Source organism: Lissotriton helveticus, chromosome 6, assembly GCF_964261635.1.
Source record: "Lissotriton helveticus chromosome 6, aLisHel1.1, whole genome shotgun sequence".
NCBI classification, from domain to species: Eukaryota; Metazoa; Chordata; class Amphibia; order Caudata; family Salamandridae; genus Lissotriton; species Lissotriton helveticus.
This window is the reverse complement of record NC_136067.1, coordinates 1,961,593,318-1,961,605,699: the sequence shown is the minus strand read 5'-3', so window position 1 is coordinate 1,961,605,699 and position 12,382 is coordinate 1,961,593,318.

Sequence of the window (12,382 nt, the reverse complement as noted above, 5' to 3'; positions counted from 1 at the left end):
TGGCACCTCTCATCTGCAAGGAATAAGTGAATAAAAGCAATATGGCACAGATCTGTAGGGAGCGCATGATGGGTGATACAGTCAAATCACAGATTATATCAAGGAGAAAAACTCTGGACAGAAGTATCATTTCAAAAACATCAAGGACCTAAATATCAAGCCAGAAAGTGTAAATAGGCAGACATACATTTTCTATTCTTAACGCCATATCTTCATACACTGAAGATATACGTATCACCAAGGTAATATATGTGGAGTTAAGGATAGTTGAACTTTGGTTACCCAAAGAAAATCACCTTCACAACATTTTCGTCCTTGAAATTTCTGCAATGATATTTTGGCATAAGATAATGTTCCTTCAACACTTTGATCCATCAGCGGGTGATACAAATGTGGGCAGTGGACTAATAAAGATAGATAGGTGTACTCTAGGGATCTAGTATCCCAGTCCTCTGATTTGACCCAATCTCCAAGGTCCCAATTTTCTTCAAATCTGGGGCATGAAATACTTCAGCAAGGGAAACTAGCAACAAATTCAGCACTGAGTTCCCAAAACACTCCTCCTAGCTTCATTAAGTGGTTGCTAATCCGGGAGGCAACCAAACAAGACCCCACAAAGCCAATATACATAGCAAGACGAGGGTGTTCGGATAAGTTATTTAATTTTGTCACATTACTTATTAGTTCCTCAGCTTGTTAATGTTCTCTGATTGCACCTCTCTTGTATATGCAACTGTTTTCTTGTCTCCTACTTGACTCTTACTTCGTCCAACTGTAAAGCGCTCTCATAAACTCAAAGGTCATGTTTGCGCTGTATAAAACTTTATAAATATATGCTCACTAAGATCCTCACGCTAGCGGAAACAACCAAGGATGAATATTGGGCTATTAACGGACTACATTGCCTTTGAGGCAACGCAAACTGGGCGATCTTCTCTGAATGCAGCAGCTCAATTTTTATTAGAGTTGACCCGAAGTTAGGGAAGTGCGAAGTGTACCCTGTTATTTTTCCATATTATGCCTTCCCAGTCATTGATAGATACAGGATTAGTAAAGCACTGCAAACTACCCATGAGGGTCTCAAGGCGCTGAATTGTAGGTACATGGAGATTAAGTGATTTGCCCCGAATCCCAGGGTGCTGACGAGACTCGAACCTGGTTCCCACCGGCTCTGGAAATCGGCAGCTGAGACTTACGCCACATCATCTAAATCTACAGCATCTAGAGCACTGTGGGCTACTAATATTAAGGCTGTTGACAAATTAATGGTCACTTGTGCATACATAATACAGTAATATCTAGAGAACAGGGCCCTCTATGAAGCCATGGATTTGACGTAGAGATAGTGATGCTTGCTGTACTCTTAGACTCACAGTGTTTGTTAAGATGACTCGCAGTGACACCATGCTTCACGTTCTCAGCTTTAACAAGCCAAGGTGTTCCGTCACTTCTGTACTGAACCAATCACATCACCATATCTTTTGACAGTAATTTGTAAAACACTCAAAGATTTAAAAAGTGTTGTCAAAGCGAATCTGGGGTACTATATAGTTTAATAAAGATCTTAGTATACTCTCATATGTGGTGCTGTTTGGCAACATTTACAGCAGTGATTTAAACACCCTTCCTGTAAATGCCTAGAACCAGTGGTTATTTAACTCTGGTAATTAAATACATAGAAACCTCTGGTTAGTTATATTAATGGATAATGCAGCAAATTAGGATATTTGTTCTAATTGTTGTGTTAAAATCTCTTGCTTGCATTATAAGCACAGTATAACACGTCGAGGGGAGCACTGCTCTACTGACTACTAGCGTTTCTGCACGTGCTGCTATCACCGAGTACATAGTAAATACAAACCAAAAATGTTGACTTTCTCAATAATCATTGTTATACAACAAAAAATGGAATTTCATTCCACAGGCATTTGTAACTTACGATAATTTTCAGAAACATGAAAGAACTGGCCATCTCATTTTAAAATAATTCAAACAAACTTTCCTGCAAACTTAAACAATTTAAGCATAGGAATAATAATATAACAAAAGCTTTCTGCCATGCTCATATTTGCTTCCCACATACTTTTAAAAAATGGGTGTGCTTTGAGGCAGGAATTTCCCATATCACGTAGTATTCAATAAAAACATGCCACCAATATATCCAACAGGAAAACTTCAAAGCACTAAAAAGAGTGGAAACCGATAGCCTCCGAGTCTCGAAGCACGATTTCCCTGCAGTGCTATGAACTTCAGGCACCCGAGATTTAACTCTTCAATTCTTTACACACGAAGTTTATTTAATTTCCTATTCATGGTACCAACAGTAAAAGAGACAACTGTCAGAAAGCGAACACTTCCTTCACACAGAGTCCAAGATGAGAATTGCAAAGATATCCCACTTGACTGATAATGCCATGAAACTAAAAGCATTGGAAGGCTTTTTTCTTTTTTCCTAAATAATGCAGGGTCCGTTTTGAATAAATGTTTCCTTGTACCCCGAAAGCAGTGAGCTGAACGATTCTCGTTATGAAACGTCCAAAAAGTAAAACGTCAAAAAAAGCAAAACATACATGATACTTTTAAAATCGTTTCTGCAAATTTTATTTCTACCGATAAAAAACAGAATAATAGTTCGATGTTTCATGATTGAATCGGATTTCACAGAACCCTATACCATCCTGCACGCTCACACACAACATTCTCCAAGCAAAGGAAGTTCCGCCTCCTCCTTCTTTCTCTATTGCATCCTTTCCTTGGATACAGAGAGACTTGTCAGTCAAAGTGGCATGAAATGTATACTGCCATCTAGTGGAAAATAGTATGAGTTACACTTCTCAGAGATCTATGGTGTTCCAAATGATTAATATACTACGAAAACAATAAACATATGAATAAACGTGACCCATTTCCATTTTCTAAACGATTCAGCTAAAGGTAGAAGCAAAAAAAGATGTTCTGCTTTCAATACCATACGGGGTGAAAATTGCAAAAAACACAGTTGATGGACAGAATGTAGAACACAGTTGATGGACAGAATGTAGAACAATGTCATACATTCACCCCAGTACAAGGATCTGGGCCTAAATCCATCGTTTTTTTGCACTCCACACCACCCTGGGTTAGACACTGGCTATATGCAAATCAGCTCTTGTAACCAGCTGCAGAGAGAACAACAATAAAGAACCGTAACTGCACCCACCTGTGTCCTGCGTGTGATTATGCTACATGGTGCCTGCTGCGCAGACACAACAACTGGCGACGAAGGCTTACTACCCCACGTCTGAAACAAGCCGTCCGCCACCCGAAACGGAAAAAGGAAGACGCGAGGAGCTACACGGGAGCCCACCCCGACAGCGTCCACCAACATCCTCAAAGCGCGGTAAGGAGCGTGTGAAGAGACGCGCTAGTGCCCGAGATTGGAGACGTGAGGTCCTCGCGTTTGAAAATTAAAGCGCGAGGTCTCGCGCGAGAGACACATCCCGGCGGCCATAACAAGGTCAGGGAAAAGCAGCCAATAGGAGCAGCGCAGCAACGCGGCGGCCATCTTAGGACCAGGCAACGCGAGATTTCACGATCGAAATCTCGGGGGCCATTTTGTGTGGGACACAGACAAGAAATAGAAAGAAGGGCCATAGGAATCAACAGAGCGGCCATTTCAGAGTCAGGCAAAGAAGGAAAGAAGCAGAAAAACACAAGAAAAGGACAAGGAAAGCCTAGAAAAGACTAAAACAAAGCAGAATAACAGAGGAAGAAGAAAAAAAAGGAAATAAAAGGGACACAAGAGAAAAGTAGGTAGAAAAGGTCAAAATAAAGTAGAACAAAAGAAGAAGAAAAAGAAAAAGGTGAACAAAAGAAGAAAAAGAAAAAGGTGAACGAAAGAAGAAAGAGCAGATAAAGGGAAGAAGGCAGGAATGGCAGATCCAAAGCCCAGCGCACAATACAGGAGCCCACTACCGTTCAACTTATCGGAGCCACAAACAGGAATAAGGTGGGAGAAGTGGATCAGATGGTTTGAAAGATATGTAGAAGATACAGATGTAGCAGATGGAAAGAAACGAGGGTTACTGCTGAACTTAGCAGGGGATGACGTCGAAGAACTTCTGGTGACACTGCCTACCGAAGAAACAAAAACATATGAATAACTAAAGAAATGCCTAACAACTAAATTCGACCCACAACGAAACATTGACTTCGAACGATATACATTTACCGTTGCGTGTCAACGAGCCGGCGAAACACTAGATGACTTCGCGACAAGGCTGAGAAAATTAGTGACACATTGTGAGTTCGACAAATTCGATAACGAGCAAGCAATAAGGCTAAGGATCATAGAAGGCTGTCGCGACACAGGATTCAGGGCGAGAATACTCAAGGAACCGACCTCATTGGAGAACATCCTGTCACTAGCGAGAGCAGAGGGGAGAGCAACGGAACATGCCAAGGAAATGGAAAGAGGGAAGAGTGTTGAAATCGAAAACGCACACTTTACGACAAACAGATATCGCACAGGCCGATGGAAGAATGACTGGAGGGAACAAAAAGAAAGGAGACAACCTGAAGGAACATGCTACAAGTGCGGAATGGGATTTCCTCACAGAGGCACATGCCCAGCGTTTGGCCAGACGTGCAGAAGATGTGGTGGAAGAAATCACTACGCCAGTATGTGCCAAGGTGCACAATTCAGAGATGACAGGGAAAGAACAGGAAGACAACAGGAGTCGACAACAAGATATGTCAGGTATGTCGACAACGAAAAGAGAAGTTTGTCACGAGGGTCAAGCGAAGACGAGGAAGAAGAGAAAGTGGAAAGACTATACCACATGTCGGAGGTGCACACAGAGCGGAGCAAGGAAGACGAAGCAGGAGAAACAATACAGCCAACAGACAGAAGCACCCGAGGAAAGACGGACTATAAAAAGATAAGAGTAGGAGCGCATGAAGCAGACTTTGTACTGGACAGTGGTGCAACCTGCAACGTCATGTGTGTATCAGAGTACGAGAAAATGGAAGTAAAGCCGACACTGAGAGCGTCCAAGGTAAAGGTGTTTACCTGGGGGGCAAAGAGACAGGTAACCAACTTGGGAAAGTTCACAGAGGAACTGAGATACAAGGACAAAATAAACAAGGAGGACATTCATGTTCTAAAAGGCGATGTCCCAGGACCATGCCTGATGAGCAACAGCAATCAATCAATCAATCATGGACACTTATATAGCGCACTACTTACCCGGAGGGTCTCAAGGCGCTTGGGGATGAGGGGGGTGCTGCTACTGCTCGAACAACCAGGTCTTGAGCTTCTTCCTGAAGGAGAGGTGGTCTTGGGTCAGGCGCAGGTCGGTCGGGAGGGAGTTCCAGGTCTTGGCGGCCAGGTGGGAGAAGGACCTTCCTCCTGTCGTCGATCTTCGGATGCGGGGGACGGCGGCGAGGGCGTGACTGGCTGATCGGAGGTGGCGTTTGGGAGCGTAGAAGTTGATGCGGTTGTTGAGGTAGCTCGGGCCTTGGTCGTGTAGGGCTTTGTGTGCGTGGGTGAGGAGACGGAAGGTGATTCTCTTGTTGACGGGAAGCCAGTGCAGGTCTCTCAGATGTCCGGAGATGTGGCTGCGTCGGGGAATGTCGAGGATGATTCTGGCTGAGGCGTTCTGGATCCTCTGGAGTCTCTTCTGGAGCTTGGCGGTGGTTCCGGCGTAGAGGGCGTTGCCGTAGTCCAGTCGGCTGGTGACGAGGGCCTGGGTGACCGTCTTCCTGGTCTCGGTGGGGATCCACCGGAAGATCTTTCGTAGCATGCGCAGGATGTTGAAGCATGACGAGGAGACGGCGTTGACTTGTCTGGTCATGGAGAGGGAGGAGTCCAGGATGAAGCCCAGGTTGCGTGCGTGGTCTGTCGGTGTGGGTGCGGTGCCCAGGGCGGGGGGCCACCAGGAGTCGTCCCAGGCGGAGGGCGAGGAGCCCAGGATGAGGACTTCCGTCTTGTCTGAGTTCAGTTTCAGGCGGCTGGTCGTCATCCATTCGGCTACATCTTTCATCCCTTCGTGAAGGTTGGCTCTGGAAGCGGCGGGGTCGTTGGTCAGTGAGAGGATCAGCTGGGTGTCATCGGCATAGGAGATGATGTTCAGGTTGTGTTGGCGTGCGATGGGCGCGAGGGGGCTCATGTAGACGTTGAAGAGGGTGGGGCTCAGCGAGGATCCTTGAGGGACGCCGCAGATGACCTCGGTGGCCTCTGACTTGTACGGTGGTAGGCGGACTCTCTGTGTTCTTCCGTCGAGGAAGGAGACGATCCATTCCAGTGCCTTCTCCTGAATTCCGACGTTGCTGAGGCGCTGCACTAGGGTGCGGTGGCAGACAGTGTCGAATGCCGCGGAGAGGTCTAGGAGGATGAGGGCCGCTGTTTCTCCGTTGTCCATCAGGGCTCGGATGTCATCGGTGGCAGCGATCAGGGCGGTCTCGGTGCTGTGGTTGGCTCGGAAGCCAGACTGTGAGGGGTCGAGGGATCCATTCGTCTCGAGGAAGGCGGCCAGCTGTTTGTTGACGGTCTTCTCGATGACTTTGGCTGGAAACGGGAGGAGCGAGCTGGGGCGGTAGTTCTTGAGTTCGGTGGGGTCCGCTGTTGGTTTCTTAAGTAGAGCGCTGAGTTTGGCGTGCTTCCAGCTCTCCGGGAAGGTGGCTGTGTCGAAGGAGGTATTGATGATGTCCCGCAGGTGGGGTGCGATGACAGCGTCGGCCTTGTTGAAGACGTGGTGAGGGCAGGGGTCGGTCGGAGATCCGGAGTGGATGGAGTTCATCATGCGGACGGTGTCATCGGTGCTGATCGGAGTCCAGGCGCGGAGGGTGGTGGTGGTGGGTGGCGTTGCTGCGGTCGCTGTGTGCGATGGTTGACTGCTGAAGCTGTTGTGTATGTCCGCGATCTTGTTGTGGAAGTAGGAGGCGAGGGAGTTGCAGAGGTCTTGCGATGGGGTGATGTCGTTGTTTTCGGCGTTGGGGTTGGAGAGCTCTTTCACGATGTTGAAGAGTTCCTTGCAGTTGTGTGCGTTGTTGTCCAGTCGGTCCTTGAATGCAGTTTTCTTGGTGGCGCGGATCAGTTGGTGGTGCTTCCGGGTGGCAAGCTTGAGGGTGGTCATGTTGTCCGGTGTAGGTTCCCTTCTCCAGTCTTTCTCGAGGGCTCGGCAGTTCTTCTTGGAGCTCTTGAGTTCGTCGGTGAACCATGGGGCTTTCTTGCTGCCGGGTCTGCTGGGCGGGGTCCTCAGAGGGGCGAGTTCGTCCGCGCAGTTGCTGATCCACTTCGTGAGGTTGTCGGCGGCCTGGCTGGGGTTCGCTGAGCTGGCAGGAGGGTGCTGACTCAGGGAAACGGCGAGCTGGTCGGCTGTGATCTTGTTCCAGCTTCTTCGGGCAACCTGTTGCTGGTGGTGGTGGGTCGTCGTTCTTCTGAAGGTGAAGTGGACGCAGCTGTGGTCCGTCCAGTGGATTCCTGTGGCGTGGCTGAAGGCGATGTCTTTGCTGGATGAGAAGACGGCGTCGAGTGTGTGTCCGGCGAGGTGGGTGGGGGTGGTCACCAGTTGCTTGAGTCCCAGGTCTGCGAGGTTTTCCAGCACGGTGGTGGTGTTGCGGTCGTCGTTGTTCTCCAGGTGGAAGTTGAGGTCCCCGAGGAGGATGTAGTCGGCTGAGGGGAGGGCGAGCGGGCTGATGAAGTCGGCGATGTTCTCGCTGAATTGTGTGCGTGGTCCCGGGGGTCTGTAGATGAGGGTGCCTCTGAGGGTGGTCTTGGGGTTGACGTGGATCTGGAAGTTCAGGTGTTCGGCGGGTGCGATGGTGTCGTCGGTGTTGGTCGTGATGCGGATGGTGTTCCTGTGAATGATGGCGATGCCTCCTCCTGTCTGGTTGACGCGGTCTCTCCGGATGATCTTGTAGCCGTCCGGGATGGCGATGGCGATGTCGGGCGCTGAGGAGGCGTTCATCCAGGTTTCCGTGAGGAAGGCGACGTCTGGGGCTGTGGTGTCGAGCAGGTTCCAGAGCTCGACGGCGTGTCTGTGGATGGAGCGGGTGTTGAGCAGGATGCACTTCAGGTGGCTGCTGCTGGATTTCGGTTTGGTGGGTGCTGGTGCAGTGCAGGTCCGTATGCAGGAGAACTTGCAGGAATGGCAGATGAAGGGTCCGTGGGTGCGTCTCGGGGTGGCTCGGTAGCATCCAGGCGTTCGGCCGGCGTTGAGTGCGTTGAGGGTGGCGGCGTCGTACGTCCGGCGGGAGGGCTGGGGTCCGCGAGGACCAGGGGTCATGGCCCTGGGCGCGGTCCAGGCGCGGACGGGCGCAGACGGGCTTACCTTTGGCGCACCTTCGGCGCTCAATCGGTGCTCCCGCTGCGCGCGTCCGCTGCGCGGTCGCTCAGAGGGCGTCATAAGTGAGGAGCCGGGAGGGCGGGTCAGCTGGGTGGCGGGAGCGGGGCGGCCAATGGGCAGGAGGGGGGTGGAGACACCGGGGGGCAGTGGCGGGAAGGAGGGCGGCTCGAGTGAGCGAGCGGGAGGGGGAGGGCAGCACAGGGGTACAGAAGGCAAAAGGGGGAGGCAAGTGAGCGAAGGCGAGGGGGGACAGGTAGAAACCGGGGGGAGACAGAAAAACAAGTGGAGGCAAGTTACACTACGGGGGGAAGGAGAAGATGCGAGTGGAGGCAAACAGGAGAATTTACCAGGGGGGCTAGTGGATAGTACACGCAGCAGGCGCACAGAAGACACAGGGGGGAAGCAGGCACGCCGCAGCAGACAGACAGCGGCGAGACGAGGGTGTGCAAGGCAGTGCGCGGCACTCAGCAGGGCAGGGTCCTGGCCACGGCGGGCAGGAGCAGCGGAGGTGGTGGGGCAACCTCACCTGGAACAGGTTCGAGCGGTCGCTCAAACGATGGGCCTTATATCGATGACATATGAAAAAGACAAAAGACATGCTGATAGCAAGCGAAGAGAAGACGTAGGGACCAGAGAAAGAGGAAGAGAACAAAAAAGAATGATTGAGGGAACAAACACAACAAAGGGTAGCCGTAGAAAGAGAGGAGCAAGAAGCAAAACGGAGGGCGGAGAACAACGATCAACACGAAGAGAGGCAAAGGAAGCAGACGGAGGACAGCTGAAGAACAGAAACAAGGCTAAGAGGAGAGAGCAACGACAAAGAGGAAGAGAGGCTGGCAAACGGGGAGCAGACGAAGGACAACTGAAAGACAGAAGCAACGATGATGGCAGAAAACGACGACCAAGGAGGGGATGCAAGGGGACAAAGAGACTACGTAGAAAAACCTAGGAGACTGGGACTAGGGAGAAGGGTCGACGAGACTGACGGACTCTCTCTCTCTCTCTCTCTCTCTCTCTCTCTCTCTCTCTCTCCATCTCTCTTTTCTTTCTCACCATGACAATGATCAAGAGAACAACATCATGAACATTTGTTTGCAACAAAGGGGGAGATGTAGTGACCTGACAAGTAGGGACCGAGGACACTAGGACCCCGTGGGTCATGAGGGAGGTGACCAGGTCACCGGACACCACATCCGGTCAGGGGACAGGAAGAGGACAGATTCAACTAGGACGGACACAGGGACGGACGTGTGTAACCAGCTGCAGAGAGAACAACAATAAAGAACCGTAACTGCACCCACCTGTGTCCTGAGTGTGATTATGCTACATGGTGCCTGCTGCGCAGACACGACAGCTCTGACCCTGTGCCTCATGGCTTGGCTTGGTAGTTCGGACTGGACTGTTCCCATGAGGCACAGGGTCAGAGCTGATTTGCATATAGCCAGTGTCTAACCCAGGGTGGTGTGGAGTGCAAAAAAACGATGGATTTAGGCCCAGATCCCTGTACTGGGGTGAATGTATGACATTGTTCTACATTCTGTCCATCAACTGTGTTTTTTGCAATTTTCAATACCATACAGCAGGTTTCCAAATTAATGTCTTTGTTTCTTGAAGGCTCCTATTGACGTTGTATATGTTGTACTCTGTGTTTATGTGTATGAGACCTCTAGTGTCTCAGGCAGACTCCATACAAGTATTACTTAATCTGTTGGGTGTGACTGGGTGTGGTTAATAAAGTTTGTGACACAGTGCATTCAATTTGCAGTTGCCTGCTGAACAATAAAGACGAGTAAAAAATAGCTTTTTGTGTGGTGTGCTCCATCTGTTACATGCTCCTGGGATGGGGAAGACGCTACAACTGGCGACGAGATAGGAGATACATGCCCCAAGGATAGAAGACTGCTCTCCCTGAGTGTTTGCCATCGTCCAGCAAACTGCTTGTGCATGCCACGTGAGCCTCAAGAAGCGGTCTACAGTTGACATATGTGCAGTCAAAGCACAACTCCAACTTTCAAAAGGGCCTCGAAGAAGTGAAAGCCCTATGGAAGAGCACAAAAGCCAGGAAACCTGCCAAAAATCTATTGGTATTTTAGGGTAAGTTTTTTTCCCTTTTGTTATTAGTTTCATAAATGGCTGACGGTGGCAGAGTGTTGATGCTACGTCAGTGCCTGCATAGCTTTCACTGCAGAGGGTCCAGTGATGGGGGGTGCAGGGGGGCTTGGGTGAAAATGGGGTTGCCTGTCTGCACAGTACACACCGGGGCCTGGGGCTTTTTTAGCTTTTGATTTATTAGATGGCGGCGCTCGCCGATGTCCACTGATACGGACCCACCGGCTGGGCACGGGCTGGATCAGGCCCTGCGGTCTCCATGGCCGTAGGTGTTATTAAGGGCCCCGAGACACCGGTGGCGAGCGAGTGACACCCGAAGCTGAGGTCTACCGGGCCTGCTTGCTGGGCACCATTTGCGGCAACGGAATGGAGCGGCAGATCGGACAGACACCCTCCACTATGTGTGGCACCAGATTTCTAGATACAGCGACCGACGAGTACGCCCTTGGCCGGACGGCGGTTGCGGATGACCTGGAGGGGCCTTGCTCGGTATGACCCCTCTTGTGTGCCTGCGAATAAGACAGCTGGACGGCTGACCTAGTGTTTGCCCCGGAGCTGGGACGTACAGCCCAAATGGCGAGGCGGCTGTGGAGCCCGCACACGCCTGGTTTTGAGACCGCCTGGGGCCACCTGCTGGACACCTGCAGGACTGAAGGATGCCACCTGCTGCTGCCGCCCCGTGTGTTGAGACGCATAGGGATTCAGCTCCTGAACCTCGCAGTGCGGCTCTCTGCCTACAATTGACTGGAAGTGAGGAGGGTGTGGGTGTGATTGTCTACACCTGGACTGCTTTCCCCCTGGGACAATGATATCGGCCCACTCATGGCCCCCTTGTGTGCTCAACTGCGAACCCGAAGCCCCCGACAGGGGCTCTACTGCGTTGGATGGCATGGACCTCGCCTGCCTTTCCTTTGTTTTCCCCCCGAAGAGGCATAGAACTAATTGCATTGGCACTAGGCCTGCCTTCTAGTCCCTCGCAGCCAATTCACGACACTCCCCCTGTCCACTCCAAAGCCATGACTGTATCACGTTTCACATCACAGGTCTGCAGTCTATTTGGCCTCCAGGCCCAAGATCACCGCCCTTGTGTGTAACAACTCCCTGAAGGCTGGGCTGAAAGCAAGAACCCAGTAATGGCAAGAAGATCATGCTATGTAATAAGTACTATACATTTGTTCAACCCTAACCCTTCAACTTTTCTTAAAATGTAACCTTGAGTGAATTTGCAACTTCTATATTTGTAACTCTAACCACTAGTACCTATAGTAGACTAATGCACTTACTACCATTCTTGTTTGAATTTAGAGTTTATCTATCATTATCTTTTCCTTGAGTGAATCTGCAACTTAGATATGTATGTAACTCTAACCACTAGACTTACTACCATTCTTATGTGAATTTAGAGCTTTTCGGTTTTTATCTTTTTTTTTTTGTCCTCATTTGCTGATACCCCTGTGTGCGGAAAAAAACCCACCGACCACCATTGTATGCTACCTTGTCCGGCCCCCCGATCTAAAAGTAATGCTCGGCCACAAGCACAAGAGACAGATTGGCGGAAGAAGTAGAGCTACACACAAAAGGGCGACCTTCAAAAAACTCCATCTAGGCATATTTCAGCCTGTTGGACCAGATAATTCGGAGAAGACCATTGCTGTAGGTCCATGGAGCAGGGAAGAAAGCATAATCATAGGACCCGGGGAAAACAAAAAACAAAAAAAACCCGGAATCCTACCTCCATTGTATCAAAACCTCCCAAAAAGCAACCTTTTTCCTGCTGCAAGGCCTGGCCAAGTCCACCCTAGAGACTTCATATAGGGACGACAGGCATCCTGCATATGTTGGAGGGGCTATATTCACCCAAAACCTGCAGATCTGTCTCCTAGCCATATGAATTGCATAAAAAAGAAAGGATCTGGCATGCCCTAAGATGTTTTCGTCTATCCCAA